We start from the raw sequence: 8,293 nt of genomic DNA, 5'->3' as shown, positions 1-8,293 counted from the left end.
TTAACTTACCTCGGCTAAAATACACCCGTTCAATTCTCGTCTAAATCCTGTCTAAGACGTTTCGCTCCAAACATTGCCGAAATTCAAAAACTCTTCGGTTAGGACTTAGATCTATGCATAAGGATGCTATATTTTAAATTTCAAGGTGATTCGGACGGTCGAATCTCCGTAAATCAAAGAAACGGTGGAGAAACGGTTCAGGAACGATGAAGGAAGATGAAAAATGAAAGAAACAAAGAAAAGAAAAAGAAAATGTGATTAATATCCACCTCTTCCCACCTCTTCGATATATATATCCAAATCTGGTTAATATCCAGTTTGATCCTCCATCTTTATATAATCTTTTACAAATTATTCTAAACTTTTAATTTACACATAAAACTATCAAATTAACTCCAAATTTTTCCTATAACACCAAATAAAAATCATACACCTAATAATTATAATATCTATTACTATCAAGGTATAAATTCGAGTTAGAACCAAATAAAAATCATACACCTAATAATTATAATATCTATTACTATTAAGGTATAAATTCGAGAAATTTAGACACGGACGTGACAGTCATAATAAACTATTTATTTTTACATATGAAAATACAATACTACCCTTAATTACATAAATTTATCTTTTAATTTTCATTTTGAATGAAAATATTGTTAATGAAGTTTATGTAGTATATATAAACACGAACATTTCTACAGTTATATATATTACATATAAAAAATAATATATTATTTATACTTTTAATATTTTAAGTTTTATTTTCTTTATTATTTAATATGTTTTTTAAGTGAAGGTTGGGAAGCAAGAGGAGAAAAAGGAGCCGAACATCCCAACTAGGTTAGCATCTTGAACAACCAACACCAACACCAAACTCAAGACCCGAATTGAGAAAATTTAATACAACGAAAAAAACTAAGCAAATCTAAATTGCTCAATAGAACTATAATCATCACAAATAAAATGCATTACAAAACTCCAAAGGCACATCCCATAATGAAGAACTAAAAGAAGAACCATATAGCCAGAGCATTCGCAACTCTATTTTTTTCTCTATAAATATGAGAAACCACCATTCACATACTGTCCAACGCTCTCAAATGTGTTAACCGAGCATTGCCTTAGTTCCCACACGACCTATGTAGAACAAGAGTTTATCAAACCCATTATTTCTTGCCCTTTTTTTACTAAGGACAAAATTGCGTATGTCAGAAAGTTTGTGGAACACTTACAAAATGATTGTTGAGCGATTTCCGCAAGTGCACGGTATACGCTTGTAGTAATAAAAGATATCGATCCCACAGGGAACGTTTTTTAACAAAAACTTATTTTGAATCGGTTAAATTTACTTTTAAGGTTTATAATATGGAAAATCGTTTAATCGGTTTTGGTTTTGAAATTGCTAGAATAAGAATTAGATTAGAGTATGAAGATGTTAGAAAATATTCTGATTTAAGAATGAATTTGCAAGACAGGAACGTTTAGTACTTTTTAGAAAAGTAAACAAATGTATTTGTTTGCATTAAGCAAAGAAAACAACTTTAAACTTTGTATGAATTATAAAGATGAAATAAATGACGGAACCTCTAATTATTAGGCTTTGAACATGACAAAACCCTTATCCGGGATAATTGCCCTTAATCAAATTAAAACTCTTCCGAGATAATAATTTGCCTAAGTGTTCCACAAAGTTTCCTTGTAAAGATTTTGAATTAAATACGTTTTAATGAAAACACCAACATCAATCCACTTCGGATCATTTACCAAAGTGCTGCATAAAAATCTATCGAATAGAACAGACTTTATTAGATGAAATATAAATTGATACAAGTTTACAGAGAACATGGAGCATGGAAACATTCGACGACTTGCAAGTGAACGGGTTGTCAATCCTTTCCTTGGGTTTCGTTAGAGTTTGTCAGACTCAGGGGCGGATCCTCTACTCAATCTTCTCGTTGAATCTTCGTAATAGAGACGGGGTCTGTCTACTACCAAAATGTAAACTAAATTTGAACAATGTCTAAACGCTACTGTGTTTGTTATTATTGAATAAACAATGTGTGTACATCATATTGCTTTGTACAAAAATGAAATCTAATCTCTGACTCATTTCTGAGTCAGAGTTTCTGCATAAACTCTGCACTAATCTTCTCTTCTAACTCTCTCATTATATTTCAACTCTCAATCAACTCTTTATTTATAGATGTTGAAGAGTCGTGATTGAAGTGTCGTGTCCATTATGGAGAGTCATGTCCGCTCCGAAGAGACGTTCCTATCCACCCGAACGAACGCGTTTCTTGGAATTTAAACATGTGTTTGTTGTGCTGCAAAGGCTGCTGATCTTACCGAGAATGGCAATTCTCGGCCGAGAATGGGGAAGTGATTTTTCAGCCTTCGGACGAAAGGGAAGGAGATCTGGACGACGCGTGTCGCGACCGATAATTTGAGATTCTCGGTCGCGGCCCCCAAATTCTCTACCAAGAATTTGGATTCTCAACCGAGAATATGAATTTTTCTCCTATTTCTGACTTCGTTCTCGTCTTCCTTGTATTGGTGTGCTGATTTCTTCGTCTTTTGGCTCCTAACTTAGGGTTTTTCCTTAGTTTTTGACCTCTTTTAGTTCCTATTTGGCTTTTACCAAATATTTAGGTACCTTGCATGAAATAAACATATTCGAGAGTAAAAGTATTCTAAACAGATATAAACAGCACAAATTCATAGCAATATTGATGTAATTAGTGATGATATTTTAGGTATATTTTGGGCTTAACAAATCTCCACACTTAATCTTTTGCTAGTCCCGAGCAAAATTTCACTGAATTTATTCTTTAATTAATCTCTTTATGAAAATAAAACATATATCTTTGTATTCCTTTTTAAATTAGTTAAGCCGAAAAGACTAACTTCGCATGGCAAATTTATACGCAAAATATCAAACTAACTTAGTATAAATACGATATATCATTCGTCTTGTATTTTCAATTTTTGAATTGAAGTATTCGGGACGATATAAGCACGCATGTTATTGAGTCTTTCGTCTCAAGGCATTTCAAAGCACAAAATTTCCTTTCCCAAACCTAAACTAATATATGAGATATATTAAATGAATAAGTACTTAATTTAAATTTATTTACTTAGTTACGCCCGAGATAAGGGTGGTCTTGATCGTAACCTTATACGTATTTTATTGCTTAGTGTTCGCTTAAGAGGTACCGACCATGTCATGGGTGGACGCAATCGTTACTTTAAACTTAAACACGCTTATTTTTTTGTTTTTAAACATTCCTTCCATACCTCGATTGTGATAAGGGTGGTCGCAACCGTGGCCAAAAGTAAACGGTACTTAATTTTCTTCCCTTTCATACCTCGATTGTGATAAGGTTGGTCTCAATCGTGGCCAAAAGTTAAGAATTCAACTAATTGATTAATTAATATGAAATATAAAATTTAAATTGTAACTTGGGAAAAAGAAAGATAGCACATTCATCCTATATTGACTTAAAATTCAACATGTATTATGGCTAAAGTTTCCTTAAAAACTTCAATTGGTGTTAATGTAAGACGAAATCAAACTGAGCAAAAAAAATTGTTAGTTCAATTTAATGTCTATAAACCTAATTAAAAATTAAAAATAAGATTCATTGTATCATGAATTGCATGATATAAAATAGAGATCGAAAATAAAGAATTTATTTAACTAAAATACATTCACTCGAGACGTTTTTACTTAAAATCGTATCGGAGATTTGTGAAAAATAATGTTGCCCGTATAGAAATATCATTTCTATCGATAATGATAACCTAAAAATAATCATAGGTTAAAATATTTTAAACACATAAAAATGTAAAGTTATGAAAAATAATATTAAAATAAATTGTGTTGCAATATATGTTGCATTTGCATAAAATAACTGTGGCATTTATAAATGTTGCTTAAAAAAAAAATTTATTCGTTGCATTTATTCGTACTAAAAATAAAATGATATATGTATATCTCCTCCCACACTTAAATTGGACCATATCCTCATTGGTGCAAAAATTGATAAAACACGAAAAATATTGTACGAAATAAATCATACGAAAAGAAAATATATAAAGATGAAAAGGATTTTATCCAACATAAATAGATAAATGAGTTGAGAAAAGATAAGATAAAACCTATTCTTGTTGAGGTGAACCCGGTGGAGAAGGTGTGGTCATAACGTCGTGACGACGGAAAAATGATAATAACTGGCGTCATGTTGACGTGTGATCTCTCCTCAAAGTATGGATATGGACATCCACCGCGTAAATTCTGGAAATCATCTCATGGTTGCTTTCAATAATATCATCGAACCGTAAATTCATTTGTCGATTGTGGGCATTCATATGGTTCAAAATACTTGGCAAATTAACGTGATTATCAAGATTGTGTTCTGCTCCAACATGCGCTTGTGCTTGTGTTTGTGGCCCAACATGCTCCCCTGGGCACCATCATCATCCGAATCAAAATGTTTCTGCTTATTACCATCCCCTTGAATACCATTACCATGTGAACTTGGAATTCCAACATCGGAAAATAATTAGGAGAATGTGATTAAAAATTACTCCATGATACTCGTAACATCCAAAACAAAACCCGAAATCAAAGTACGCATAGTAACGTGCTTATTAGTTGAAACGGAAACATGGACTCAATTGTCAAAAGGTAATCCAATTTAATCTACCACGAAATCCTTGAAGATGTAATCCAAAAATGAACAAACAAAGCCAGACTTTGAATCCTGATCTTTATAAACTTATCAAATCTAGGCAAACTATGTCCAAACCGGAGTATTTTAAAAATCGATGGGCTTAACAATAAATTATTTTGTATGATATCCAAACCAAATACTCATCTCGTCATCCCCAACTTCATTAAATTAACCTAAATCCCTAAATGTAATCCTCTCATTCCTTTTAGCATGGGAAAGAGTAACCAAAAAGTCAATAATGTCTGTTGCACTATGCGTTATGCCTATAAAAGTGCTTGTACCACTACCCGTTCCCATCTGAAATAATGTTGAATGGAGGTAGAGGAAACCTGATGAGGAACCTGCTGATGTTTAGGCATGGTGTGGAATAGAGGGTTAGGTTATGGATGTTGTGTTTGGGAAACAAATATGTTGGATAAGTAAAAATTTAGTAAAAGTAAAGGTGATATGGTGTGGAATTAATTGTACTGGGAAGAGTTTTGCTTGTGTAATTTGGGTAAAATGGAAGGTGATGTTAGGTTTGTGTAAGGTATAGGTATATATGGGTATGAATATAGGTGTTAGGAAGTAGTGTAGGAATAGGAAAAGCTTAATTTTTGTCAAAAATCGGACTCAAATCCCCCCTACAGGTCGCGACACGCTATTTTCAGAGAGAAAATCCCACTGAAAAATTACATGTCTTCGCTGAAGTTACCGAGAATTATCAATTCTCGGCCGAGAATCTGCACCTGGCAGCGACAAAATGTGCGTAAAAACTCAGTTTGTGCAATTTTCTGAGTAAATATGTCCTATAATTAAGTAAATGTATACCTGAAACTTAAAAACACAAATTAAAACATTAAATTCAAGGTAAACCAAAGGTTTATCCTTAGTAAATTGGAGTAATGAAACAAATAAATACCTTAAACAGAGTTAATGTAGAATCAATGTTCATTAATTCACATAAGTTGAATGAATCTTCTAAAAGATAATGAACGTAAGTTCATGTAGGTATTTATTCATACTTAAAACTTAAACATGATCCTTATTCAAATTAAATAAGCATTCAAATAATGAAACATTTATCCTTAAACATTAACTGTATTCTAATCGATACAGATTCATATGAAAAATTGTATGTTTTATTTTAATAAGTTCATACTGATATATGAAACAATCAACATGATAAAAGTTCATAATTTCATAATTAAAATTAAACTCAATGATTGCATGAAAATGAAAATTGATTATCATGTTTAATAGTTAATAATGATTATAACTTATTAGCATTAAAGTGATTCATAGAGATTTAGGTGCTAACAGTGTATAAATCTGAACAGACATAAATCCGAATGAAAAAGCATGAAAATAAAATGAAGTTTTATTGCATAACACATGTGTACATAAATGAACAAGAACATATGCACTAGAAAAATTAAAAACGATCCTATATACAAAAATAAGCAAATGGAAATTAAACAAATCAAATTATTAATCACTTATTCATATTAAATCTGAAACATCGAAACTTATACAGATTAATGAAATGATTTACAGCTTCATTCTAACATCATATACACATTCATGTTAGAAGGTTATACTGATTCATTTTAAGATTATATACAGATTCATTCTAATAACTTGCACAGTTAACATTTACTTAAACAAAAATAACCAAAGAATCAAAGTTAATATGCTATCAAAATTGAAAAACATATGTTCAGAACAAAACTTAGAATTATCATATAAAATGTACGTTCGTGAACTTGTTCAATAATTATTAATGATTATAATTTATGAGCATGCAATATCTATGAAAAGTCAGATGTTCAGAAACATTTCTAAAATGGATACAGATGCAAAATAATCACAGATTCATCAAAGAATCAAACTCGATTTTTATTAAAAGTGAAAAACACATATACATAATAACACAAAGAACATACATATATAAAAATGAAAACAAACCTATGTACAAACTATACACACAGAAAGTAAAATTAAACAGAACAAAACAAAGTAAGCTAATTTCTCATCCCGTTGAATTGGAATTCACATAGCCCGATAACGAGCAATCTTTGCTTGCACGAAGATCTGTCTTTCTTCCGCAGAAAGAAATTGTGGGCCAACTTGGAAAATTCTCTGGACAAATCCCTCAGGAATTCATAGTCAATGATAGGGAATGGTTATTTATCAGTCCATGGAACCGAAATAATGTGTTTGGATTTTTCTTGCCATGGAACATGAAGCGGCAATTAATCCCTCTATTAAGATTTTTGAGGAATGAATGGTGTTGCCTTGAAATATGTCTCCTAATATATACATTTCTTTATCCTGATTAGAAATAGGAAATGGTTCTCCAAACTCAGAAGCTATACATTTCTTCATGATGTTTGGTGAATAAAAAGAAAAGAAAGAGAAAAAAAATGTGTTTGTAACTTTTTTGGAAAAGGTTTGAATAATTGAAAAGAAATCAGAATGGTCTGATAGAGATGAAAAGAAATGGGAAGTAAAAGAGTTCTGATCCCCTCTAATTATTTTATAATCAAACAGGACAAATCAATATGTCTGTTGGTGGCGAAAAAGTGCAAATTCACACCATTTGAACATGAAGAAACTTAATTTTTCAAAACTTTCAGCAATGGTGCATGAACTTAAGAAGAAAAGAAAAGATACAGGTCTGATATAAGCCCGTGTCGCGACCGTGAATGGCGATTCTCGGTCGCGACAAGTTATTTTTAGAGAGAAAATCTCTCTGAAATTTTTTTTATCTTTTGCTGAAGTTACCGAGAATTTCGATTCTCGGTAAGTTCAGAATTTTTTTTTCTTCCTTTCCCTTGAAATTTTGAAATCCTGAAATCTCAACTGAGAATTCATATTCTCAGTAAGTTCAGAAATTTTCAAGGCGTCAAACAAAAGTCACTGTAGAGATTTTAATATTCTCTATACAAACAGAAACTTAAATTTTGTGTAACTTTTAATTCAATTGAGAGATATTTTTTTTTAAATCATTAGACACTTTCTTAATCAATTACACCTATTTAAGATACATAACATATCTTGAATATCTTTCCATGATAAATTTTTATTATTTCTAAACTAAAGACTAATGTATAAACTAAAACTAACAATGAAAATGTAAAGATTAAAATATGAAAACTAAAAACTAAAAAATGTGATAATCCTTAAGAATTCTCAAGGAGAATCTAAATCATGGACAAAATCAATTACTTAGAACGGTTTTAAATAATGGTCATGTCCATGTAACTTACCTAGAACAATAATTTTTTTTTACTTTTTTTTACTAGCATTTTTTTAGCGCTTTTTTTGTGTCTTCTCAATTTAAGGATCTACTGATTTCGGTTGAATGCCCGAACCTCTGGTTCTGCGCATGAACAAGAACTACGTGCATGAACTGAAACTGTTGAAACTATGGTAAAAGTATACAATTTCTTCCTGGTGGATAAGGTAATTTCATCCTACTTCTGATATATCTTTCTTTGATTAGCTATTTCTTAGAGAGATAAATGTAGGTGTTTTGAGGAAATGATAAAAAGGAAATTATTTGGATTTAG

Source organism: Euphorbia lathyris, chromosome 3, assembly GCF_963576675.1.
Source record: "Euphorbia lathyris chromosome 3, ddEupLath1.1, whole genome shotgun sequence".
NCBI lineage: Eukaryota > Viridiplantae > Streptophyta > Magnoliopsida > Malpighiales > Euphorbiaceae > Euphorbia > Euphorbia lathyris.
The sequence above is the reverse complement of the archived record's forward strand: the minus strand, read 5'-3'. Positions refer to the sequence as shown.